Source organism: Tiliqua scincoides, chromosome 2 (assembly GCF_035046505.1).
Source record: "Tiliqua scincoides isolate rTilSci1 chromosome 2, rTilSci1.hap2, whole genome shotgun sequence".
Taxonomy (NCBI): domain Eukaryota; kingdom Metazoa; phylum Chordata; class Lepidosauria; order Squamata; family Scincidae; genus Tiliqua; species Tiliqua scincoides.
The window spans coordinates 16,932,560-16,942,198 of NC_089822.1; the positions used below are offsets into that span (position 1 = coordinate 16,932,560).

At 44.9% G+C, this 9,639-nt stretch overlaps 1 pseudogene; it reads right to left on the minus strand.

The window, feature by feature from the left end:
• Positions 1-8,217: 8,217 nt before the first annotated feature.
• On the minus strand, positions 8,218-8,333 carry LOC136642810 (5S ribosomal RNA; annotated as a pseudogene).
• Positions 8,334-9,639: the final 1,306 nt, after the last annotated feature.

Consider the following 9,639-nt stretch of genomic DNA (forward strand, 5'->3'; position numbering starts at 1 on the left):
CTTTTTTGCTGAGAAGTAGTGGGGTGGGTAGGGAGGTAGTAGGAGAGGAGAAAAACACTTAACCTTTTCCCTGCCATCTATTTCTCTTTTTCAATCCTCCCTGACACCTGCTCTCCCCCCCTCCCTTTAGATGTATGGTATGCATTTTCACACATCTGAGCTGGGGGAATCATCTGGAGGGGGAGAGTTGCAAAAGAAAAGTGGTGGTGGGTGGGAGTGCCGCATCTACTTCTCCTTGCCCCCACAAATCTCCTTCTCTTGCTGCTGCTCTGCAGAGAAAAAGCAATGGAGAAACAAGAGCGCACTGGGTAACATTTAGCTAGCCCTGTATTCCTAATAAAGACATCTGCCCCAATCTAATGAGGGTGATCCATGTGTGAAAACTCCCCTGCTGGATTTTGTCTCAGGACCAAAGTGATGAAGGGGTTAAAGCCTCCTTCTGTATATTCGGTGGCCCTTGCTATATTAGTATATGCACCACAGAAGACATACACAAATGTAACCCCTTTGATTCACACCCCAAGCAGCACATGAACCTCTACCACATCTTTTTCAGGGATACCTATGGGGTAGCTCCCAGAGAGTGTTTAGAGTTGGCACTCAAGTGGCACATTGCCCAAGGTGTCTGGTATCACTTGTGTGTTCTTCTTATGGATCCCAAGGCATGTCCTGAAAACACATGATGCAGCTGCTTTGCCTCATTGGTCAGTGTCTGGATGGGCAATATCTTTGGGGACCATCGGGGTAGGGGTACCATGAGGGCCCAGTGCTGAGCTTCACCCCAAGGCTCCCAGCAATCTAGTACAGCCACTGTGTTTCAATCTCTGAAGCAATTTAAGAACGGTTCTTAAAATGTTGTCTGTCTGTTAAAAATGTAGGAAAGAATGAGTAAAAGATAAGTGTACACGTCTTATCTACACTTATCTACTATATGCATGGCAGACGCACATACACCTGCCATACATATGTCAAACAGAGAAGGAAGCTGATCCCCAGAACAGCATACAACAGTGGTTCCCAAACTTTTTAGCATCAGGACCCACTTTTTAAAATTCTGTTAGAACCCACCTAACTTTATGAGACTAAAAAAAACATAGATTCACCTTACCAACTGCTCAAGCCTCTGTTACATAAGAACACAAGAACAGCCCCACTGGATCAGGCCATAGGCCCATCTAGTCCAGCTTCCTGTATCTCACAGCGGCCCACCAAATGCCCCAGGGAGCACACCAGATATCAAGAGACCTCATCCTGGTGCCCTCCCTTGCATCTGGCATTCTGACATAGCCCATTTCTAAAATCAGGAGGTTGCGCATACACGTCATGGCTTGTACCCCATAATGGATTTTTCCTCCAGAAACTTGTCCAATCCCTTTTAAAGGCATCCAGGCCAGTCGCCATCCTTTTTTTTTTTTTTAATCCTTTTTATCCTTTTTACTATGGTGGTGGTGGGGTGCACTGCCTTCTGGAGCATTTGTTGAGTTCCATGTTCATTGAATGAGGACCATTCTAGGGAAGCAGATTGCTGGCTGATACATTATGCACAGTGATCGATTTGGTCAGTGGGCTGCAGCAGTGAGACCCCAACTGAATACTTGGGAAAAGAAATTCTTGCAAAAGAAACCAGGGTTGGGAAATACATCCTATCAAAAAGTGTTTCCTGTTAGGGGAATTCTGCTTCCTTGGTTGAAACCAGAGGAGCCTAACATGGGGAAGAACTCCCCTGTGAAGGTTGGAGTGGGGAATCATATGATATGGGCACATCAATTAGTTTCCTGCCCTCAAAGGGACAAAGCCTCAGAGGAAAGTTGCCATACTGTTTGCTACAAGTACTCCTGGGATTCCTACAGAGTCTGGGATTCCTACAGAGGAAGCCTGCAAGAGGTTGTCAGCAGTGCAGGAAAAGCGACGAGCTGAAAATGTTCTGCGCCTACCACAATTGAGGAAAGATGTGCAACAGGTGTGATCAGGGTCAGTGCTATCATTAGGACAACTGGGCAGTTGCCTAGGTGCAGACCTCGGGGGGCACAGTACCAGCCTTTGAGGGGCACAGTTTTAGGCAAATTAGGGTGCAATCCTAAGCAGGTCTACTCAGAAGTAAGTCCTATTGTGTTCAATGGGACTTACTCCCAGGAAAGTGAGGATAGGATTGCAGCCTTAAGGCCCAATCCTATCCAATTTTCAAAGGCCTGTGCAGCCATGCAAATGGGGCATACACTGCATCCTGTGGTGGGGAGGCAGTCACAGAGACCTCCACAAGGCATGGGAACATTTGTTTCCTTACCTCGGGGCTGCATCGCGGCTGCACTGGTGCTGGAAAGTTATACAGGATTGGGCCCTGAGTTTTTTAACCCATGTAAAAACTGCCACTGCAATACATGCAACTGCAAAAATGTAATCATATAATTTATTTTTTTTTTAATTTTAAGACCAATTAATTTTAATTTTAAGATCAACACCACAACATACATAAAATAGGTCAGGTGTGTGAATTCACTAGAGAAGTCAATGATGTTAGGAATTGTTAGTGGAACAAGAAGAAGGGGCAGGCAAAGTATGTGCTGGCTCGATACCATCAAAACAAAGATGAATGTCCAACAATTGAAAGAAGCCGTGCTTGACAGGGTAGAATGGAGAGCTCTCCCCTATAAAGTTGCCTGGACACAAATGAATGGCTAAATACAAGAAACATACAGACAGACCTCAGTATCTGTGGTTCAAGTATCTGCAGATTCAATTATACATGGATCTGGGGAGGGGGCAGGCCCTGTGCCCTCTGCACCAATTCCATTATCTTAGTTCTTGTGTACTAGCCCCAGAAGCACTAGTGTTTCTTCTTAAACAAGGGTGCAATCCTAGCCCCTTATGTCAGTGCTTTCCAGCACTGACATAAGGGCCATGCAGCTCTGAGGTAAGGGAACAAACATCCCCTTGCTTTGAGGAGGCCTCCGTGAGTGACACCCAACTGCAGGATACAGCACATGTCCCATTGGCACCGCTATGCCAGTGCTGGAAAGCACTGACATAAGGGGTTAGGGTTGCCCCAAAGCGAAATAGTTGCTGAAATAAAGAGTGGCTGAACCAGCCTGCCTGCTAGATGAAGCCTAACTGAATGTTAACAGGAAGTGCTTCCTGTTAATGTTGAGTTAAGTCTCCCTCAGAGGTGTAATGCACTGTCCCAGCACCCAGCGGTAGTGACGTTATGATGTCACTTGACATCGTACCATGTGACATCATTTCTGGGTTCTCCCTGGAGGTGGGGGTGTGCTCACTGTGGTGGCTTTGTGCCCTGTGTTCCTTCTCCTGTGAAGACTTTTCTTGAAGGGGAGCCTCCACAGGAGAAGGAACAGGGGTGTGAAACCAACAGGGCTTCCTCCTCTGGGGAGAAGCCATAAGTGACTGCCTTGCACTGTTTGTGGTGCAAAGCAGTCCCTTCTGCGTTCTCCCTGGAGGAGGTGCACTCACTGTGGCTGCTTCTCACCCCCATTTCTTCTCCTGTGGAGGCTCCCTTTCAAGGGGAACCTCCATAGGAGAAGGAACAGGAGGCATGAAGTGACCAGCGCCTCCTCCTCCTCCGTGGAGAATCCAGAAGTAACCATCTTATGCCACTTGCTGTGCAAGGCAGCCACTTCTGGATTCTCCCAGGAGGAGGGGCACCTCTGTAGTGGTTTTGCACCTCCACTCCTCCACTAGAAAAGGATCAGAGGTGTAAAGTCACCAGCACCTCCTCTGTAACTAGGGCAGAGCTTGAGAGGCAGTCACATGCCTCCCCTTGGCATAGTGGCCAGGGCACTAATCACTGTAATATAATTATGATAAGCAATATAATAATATATTGTAAAGAGTATAAAACTAAGATAAAAGATTAGCCACCAGTCAAAATCAGCAGTACAAAGGCATCCAGCATCGACTTTCTCCACTAGGGAACAGCTCATCCTAAACTGAAGGCCCATCTGCATAGGATAGTCATTATTTTTCTGAAAGTTAAGAGAGTAGAGGACAAGTGGGTCTTCCAGTAGAAGGAAGTTCCAAAGTCTGGGTGCTACAACTCAGAAAGCCCTTTCCCAGACTGTGGTGGGACACAGATATTATTCCTCTCTTTGTCCCTTGTTGGTTATTGTGACTATAGTACACAGACTTTTTTTTTTTTTGTCTTATGGCTATGACTAATGTCGTCAGCAAATGTGGCACCCGGAAGCACAGTCAAATGTCGTTGTACAAATGGCTCCGATGATTTACAACTGATTCAATTTTATTGTTTTTAAATTGCTTTTTAAATTGGATCTGGTGAGTTAAATCCTAACTATCTTTCTAGCACTGATGCAGCTACAATACAGGCCCAAGATAAGGGAACAAATGTGGCTGTTCCCCCCACCCCCATCATAAGATGCAGCTTGCATCCTCTTGACATGGCTGTATTGGTGCTTGAAATTTAGGATTCGGCTTTAAAGCCCACGACTAACAATAGCTTTCTTTGCCTTTCTCTTCTCGCACATACATCACAACATTCTTCCTGTTGTGGTTTTTTCTTTCAAAGCATCATTTTTGTGCTCAGTAGCCTTTGCATTAAAAAAAAGACTGAAAATGGACTTTCCGCTATTCTGGAAGAAGAAGCCTTTTATGACATGCAAGCATTAGGGTGTCTCCAAGGTACTCCACATAAAATAATTTATGGTAAATGAAATTATTACTGCTGGGAAAAGGCCTGCCTAATGTGAGTTTGCAGTGGGAAAAACCAAACTGAGCAAGCTGAGGGGGGGTGCCTGTGTGTTCAGAAATGTGCATGAACGATATCAGGGGAAATATTTGCTGAAGAAGCAATGTTCTTTATGAGACATCAGTGTGTTTATCTGAGGATGATAAAAGGCTCTGGTATGTGAAGATAGTAGGGTGTTTTCAACTCATTCTTCCATTGTTATGGCACATGATTTCTCAAAATTGTTATGAGAGTGCGGAGCACCAATAGACCTCTGCGGAGGTAAAGCAAGTTAAGCTTGGTGAGATGTTCAGCAAAAACAAGCATGTTTTATGGCATTCGTTATTGCATTATTAACACATCTGTCCTCCAAGGAGCTCAGGACAGCGTGCGTCTCTTCTCCTCCCATCTGATTCACAAAACCACCCTGTGAGAGCAAGGCAGGCTGTGACAGACTGACTAGTCAAGGTCACCCATTCATCTTCATGGCTGAGTGAGGATTTGAACCCAGGTCTCAAATCCTGGACCAATACTCTAACCTTTGTGTCACACTGGAACAACTAGCCATGTTTTCTCTCTTTGAAGAAGCTGTTTTCTCTTTTTGAAGAAGCTCTTTGAAGAAGCTGAACATCACAAAACAATATGAAAAACAATATGAAAAGCATCATGAACATAGCCAAAACCCCAGACCAGAGACAAATTTCAGGCAGATGAGAATGCTGTTTGAAATCTTGTGTTCAGTGACTTGCAAGCATTTTTAGTTTGAAAAGCAGGACAAAAATAAAAATAATTTAAAATGAACAAATGTTTCTATCTGTTGGCCAAAGGGTCTAATACAGGGGTGTCAAACATAAGGCCAGGGGGCCGGATGCGGTCCCCAGAAACTCTTTATCTGGCCCTCAGGCTCTCAGCTGCTGAGGTGTTACTGCTGAAAAGCAGCCTACATGAAAATTGGGGACCCCCATATCTTGAAATATGATCAAGATTTGGTATTTTCTCTACTGTCATTTGCAGTTAATAAGTTTTTTTGTGAGAACGCTGATTTCTGGCCATCAGCTGCTTAACGATGTCACTTCCTGCTTAATGACATCACATCCGGCCCTTAGCAGTTGCCCTGAATGCTAACTTCGGCCCTCTGTATAAAACAAGTTTGACACCCCTGGTCTACTAACAGACAAATGTCATGTTCCACTGTGCTCCTAAAAGTGTCCACTTTCCTACCTCTGTAGCAGTTTTCAAGCCTGCCAGTGTTCCAGGAATGGGGCAGTGTTGGAGTTGGGGAGGAGGGTGGTTTGGACCCAGGAGGCAGGCAGGTTTGGCAAGGGCACATACCAAATCCTTACCCCCTCCTCGGGCCTAATCCACCTTCACAGATCAATTCGGTCTTGCACCAACTATTGAGCTGGTGCAGGTCCAAGTTGACCCACTGGGCCTGCAGGGGCTTACCGTGGGGCAAGGGAACATTCGTTCCCTACCCCTGAAGAATCCAGAACTCCCCTGCAGGATGCAGCAGAGGCCATGCCAGCTCAGTTGCATTGCCACTTAGGGAGTTATGGTGGATTGGGCTGTGTGCTTCACTTCCATTAATACTTTTTAGTATAAGTGTCAAATACCATGAAAGTTCATACTGTACTATGGCCGATGGAGGGGAAAAAAAGGGGGGGAATTTCATGTTAGTCTCTGCGAGTGGCAAATCTAGAATGAAGGTTTTTTACTGTGACTGTATCTGTCTAATTATAAGCCGATATTCGTCCATTCAGTTTGGATGCTACCAACCACCCACACAATGCACAGAGATTTATTTTTCCCCAGAAATATCTTTAACCTTTATAGCCATTAAGCCACAAATTTTCCTTATGCTCACTGTAGGAACCACCATTCTAAAAGGTATACACACTTGCAAACATATTTTCTGCGATCACCTAGAGTTTGTTTCTTTAGTTGAAAAAACCTTACAGAAAGTAAAATAATTATACAGGGAATACACAGGGAACATAATCAGAAACTGCAATTACATTGCTGTCATAAGCTTCAAGCCACTGAACGTACAGTAGATACAAACCACCACAGCAAAGGTGTGGTAATAATCTGTATGGTTTCATGCTCCTTACTTCCCCAAGTGGTAGGAAGTTTCCAAGCAGCCATGACTAGGCCAGTTTTTCTTATAATACAAGGAAAGGAAATGCAGATTTATAGTGCCTATTGTAATCTAGATTGTATTGCACTTGCGGCAGTAAGATCCTGGCGCTGATTGAGCCGGTGTAATAGCGCGGAATGTTAATTACTCAGGGAGCAACACTATATAGTAGCCAGTGGATTGACACAGAGGAACCTGAAGGAAGGGTAGGTAGAGAACAAGCTTCGAGGAAAAGGGCAAAGACTGGGAAGAATGAAGAGGCAAATGATTCTTTCTTGCTCAACCAAGGAATGCAACATGTAGGCAGGCAGCCTGCATGCTGGGGGACACAGCCAGAACATTAACAGGAAGCCTTCCTGTTAACATTTGGTTAGTATCCTCCCCCTAACATGCAGGCTACTTGCCTGCATGTCACATTCCTCAGTTAAGCCAGAAGCTGTTCATCTGTTAAGAAAGAAAATGCATGCCTCCACTGTTAGTAAAGAAAAATGAAGGTATTTGGCAAGGGAGGTGCAGGGGCATGGAGTATTGTACTATATATATGGTTCCCCCATATCCACAGTTTCCACTTCCGTGGGGGTCCAGAACAGATCTCCCATGGATATGGGGGTATGTGCCCGTATATGCTCTAACGAGCCCATTCCTGGGCTCCAGACTTCTATATCTACAGTATGTATCGTAGGTTGACTGGGTGGACTGCAGGGAAGCATACAAGCATGTTGTATGGTTCTTGAGCCTCTATCACTGCCTGAAAGCAAGGGCAACCACAGCATCCCAGGACTACTGCCATTTCTTGCATACCACTTTGTCTCTTCTTTGCAAAACAGAGGTATTTTTAAAAGACAAATTCCAATCTTTATCATCTCAGAGGAAAGAGTAAGAAGAATGGAAGCCAATGCCTGAGAACGCTCAATAATCACATAACTCTTATAAAGACAAACATTGTGACAAGCTGGTGGAAATTCCCTTATTGCTTCTTGACAGCCAGCTGCAAAAACTCCCAACTACTTTCTCTTTTTATTTTCCCTCCAAATGCAAGCTTCCTCCCCCGCACACATCCAACTCCTGTGGCACCACACCTACGCTCGGCCACAGACCAAGTAGGCAGGCAGGTCGTCAGCCCTCGTGGATCTTGGTAGCTGGTTAAGCAGCTCTTGCTGTCCATGGTCAAGCCACTAAGTAGGACAGCATAACAATACCCAGGATTGTTCTCATAATTTGCAGCACTTATTGTCAAGAGCAGAGCAAAAAACACTGGCCACCCAAACAGCCTGCCCCCAAAAACCACAGATGGTCTCCCCCTCCCCACAATGGAACACATTTATAGATGCTGCTGAATCTCAGAAATGGTTGGCAACCTTCAGTCTCGAAAGACTCTGGTATAAGCCTACAGCACCTGGTATTCCCAAGCGGTCTCCCATCCAAGTACTAACCAGGCCTGACCCTGCTTAGCTTCCGAGATCAGACAAGATCAGGCATGTGCAGGGTAATAGTATGGGGTTCAAAAATTAACTCCCCCAGTTGGGACAAGCCATGCCAGTTAGGAGCTGAAGCAAACTATTCTCTTAAATCCAGTGCAGCTTGAAATGTGTTCAACTTTGGCATTTCGCCTCTCCTCTTCCTTGCAAAATAAGTTTGGGGAAAGGAGGGAGGACAGAAACTAGGCTAGCTGTCAAATGAGCAGCACTGTGGGTCATCTATTAAGTACTGTCAGATATCTTTGCAAGTCAGTTTTCACCAGACACAATAAGGGAGGGGTTTTCATGCTCAGGGATATATCCCTGAACATAGAAACTCTGTTCTTAGCGATATTGTTTTGCTGTTTTTCTCAGAGGCTTGAGATAAACAACAGGGAATGTTGTTCCCTTGTGCATCCCCCAGGAACATCTGGTCACCCACTTCTGGAAACGGAACACTGAGCAAGGAGAATCCTTCGTCTCTTTCGGGATGTCCATTCTTCTTCCTGTAGCTGTTTCTACTAGTGCAAAATTTTGTTGCAACTGGGTTATTTGCATACAGAGTGTGTGGGAGACTGCTCTTTTTTAATATAAATATTTAGAGATGTATACATAAGCATCTATTAATGCAAGCAGCAAATGGAAATTTTTTTATATGTACTAAAGCAATGTCATAATTGCTACTAGAGACTGAACATTTCCCATTCCCAAGGGGACTTCCTAAAAATGCAGATTGCTCTAGCATACTCCCACTGACATATGACTTTAATTATCCAAGGAAGTTGGCACCGCTGTTTCTTGGTATCTTGAAACAATCCATCACACTCAGTAAATCTAAGTGACAGAAGAAAATGCTAGTTTTCTAGAAACCATGGTATGAGATACAGTATCTTAGATTCAGCCCACAGGAACCACAAGCTTTGGAGAACATTTCACATAAGAAATGGCTGTGGGAAGACAGCCTCTGGGTCATTGTTGTCTCTAAATATATTTGGAGACATGGGAGGAGTGGGTTGTGGACCAAGAGATCAAATTTTAGGACAGTGCTGGCAGACGTTCAAACTTACTTGTTCATTCTGTGCAGTGGCATCACTAGGATTCGCATCACCCGATGCGGGAGGCCTGTGCATCACCCCATGCAGTGGGCGGGGCAACACCCCAGGTGGTGGGCATGGTGATGTACCATCACCCCGCTCCCACAGGTTTTTGGCTGTACCTTTTGTTAGAACTAAGATATTTCAATGTGGTTTGTTTCATTGCATTCTGCAGGAAATTACGCATTGATAGATATATAACATGGTGGTCTTATTCCTCCAAACTCTGATTTTAGTTATTTTGAAAACTTGTAG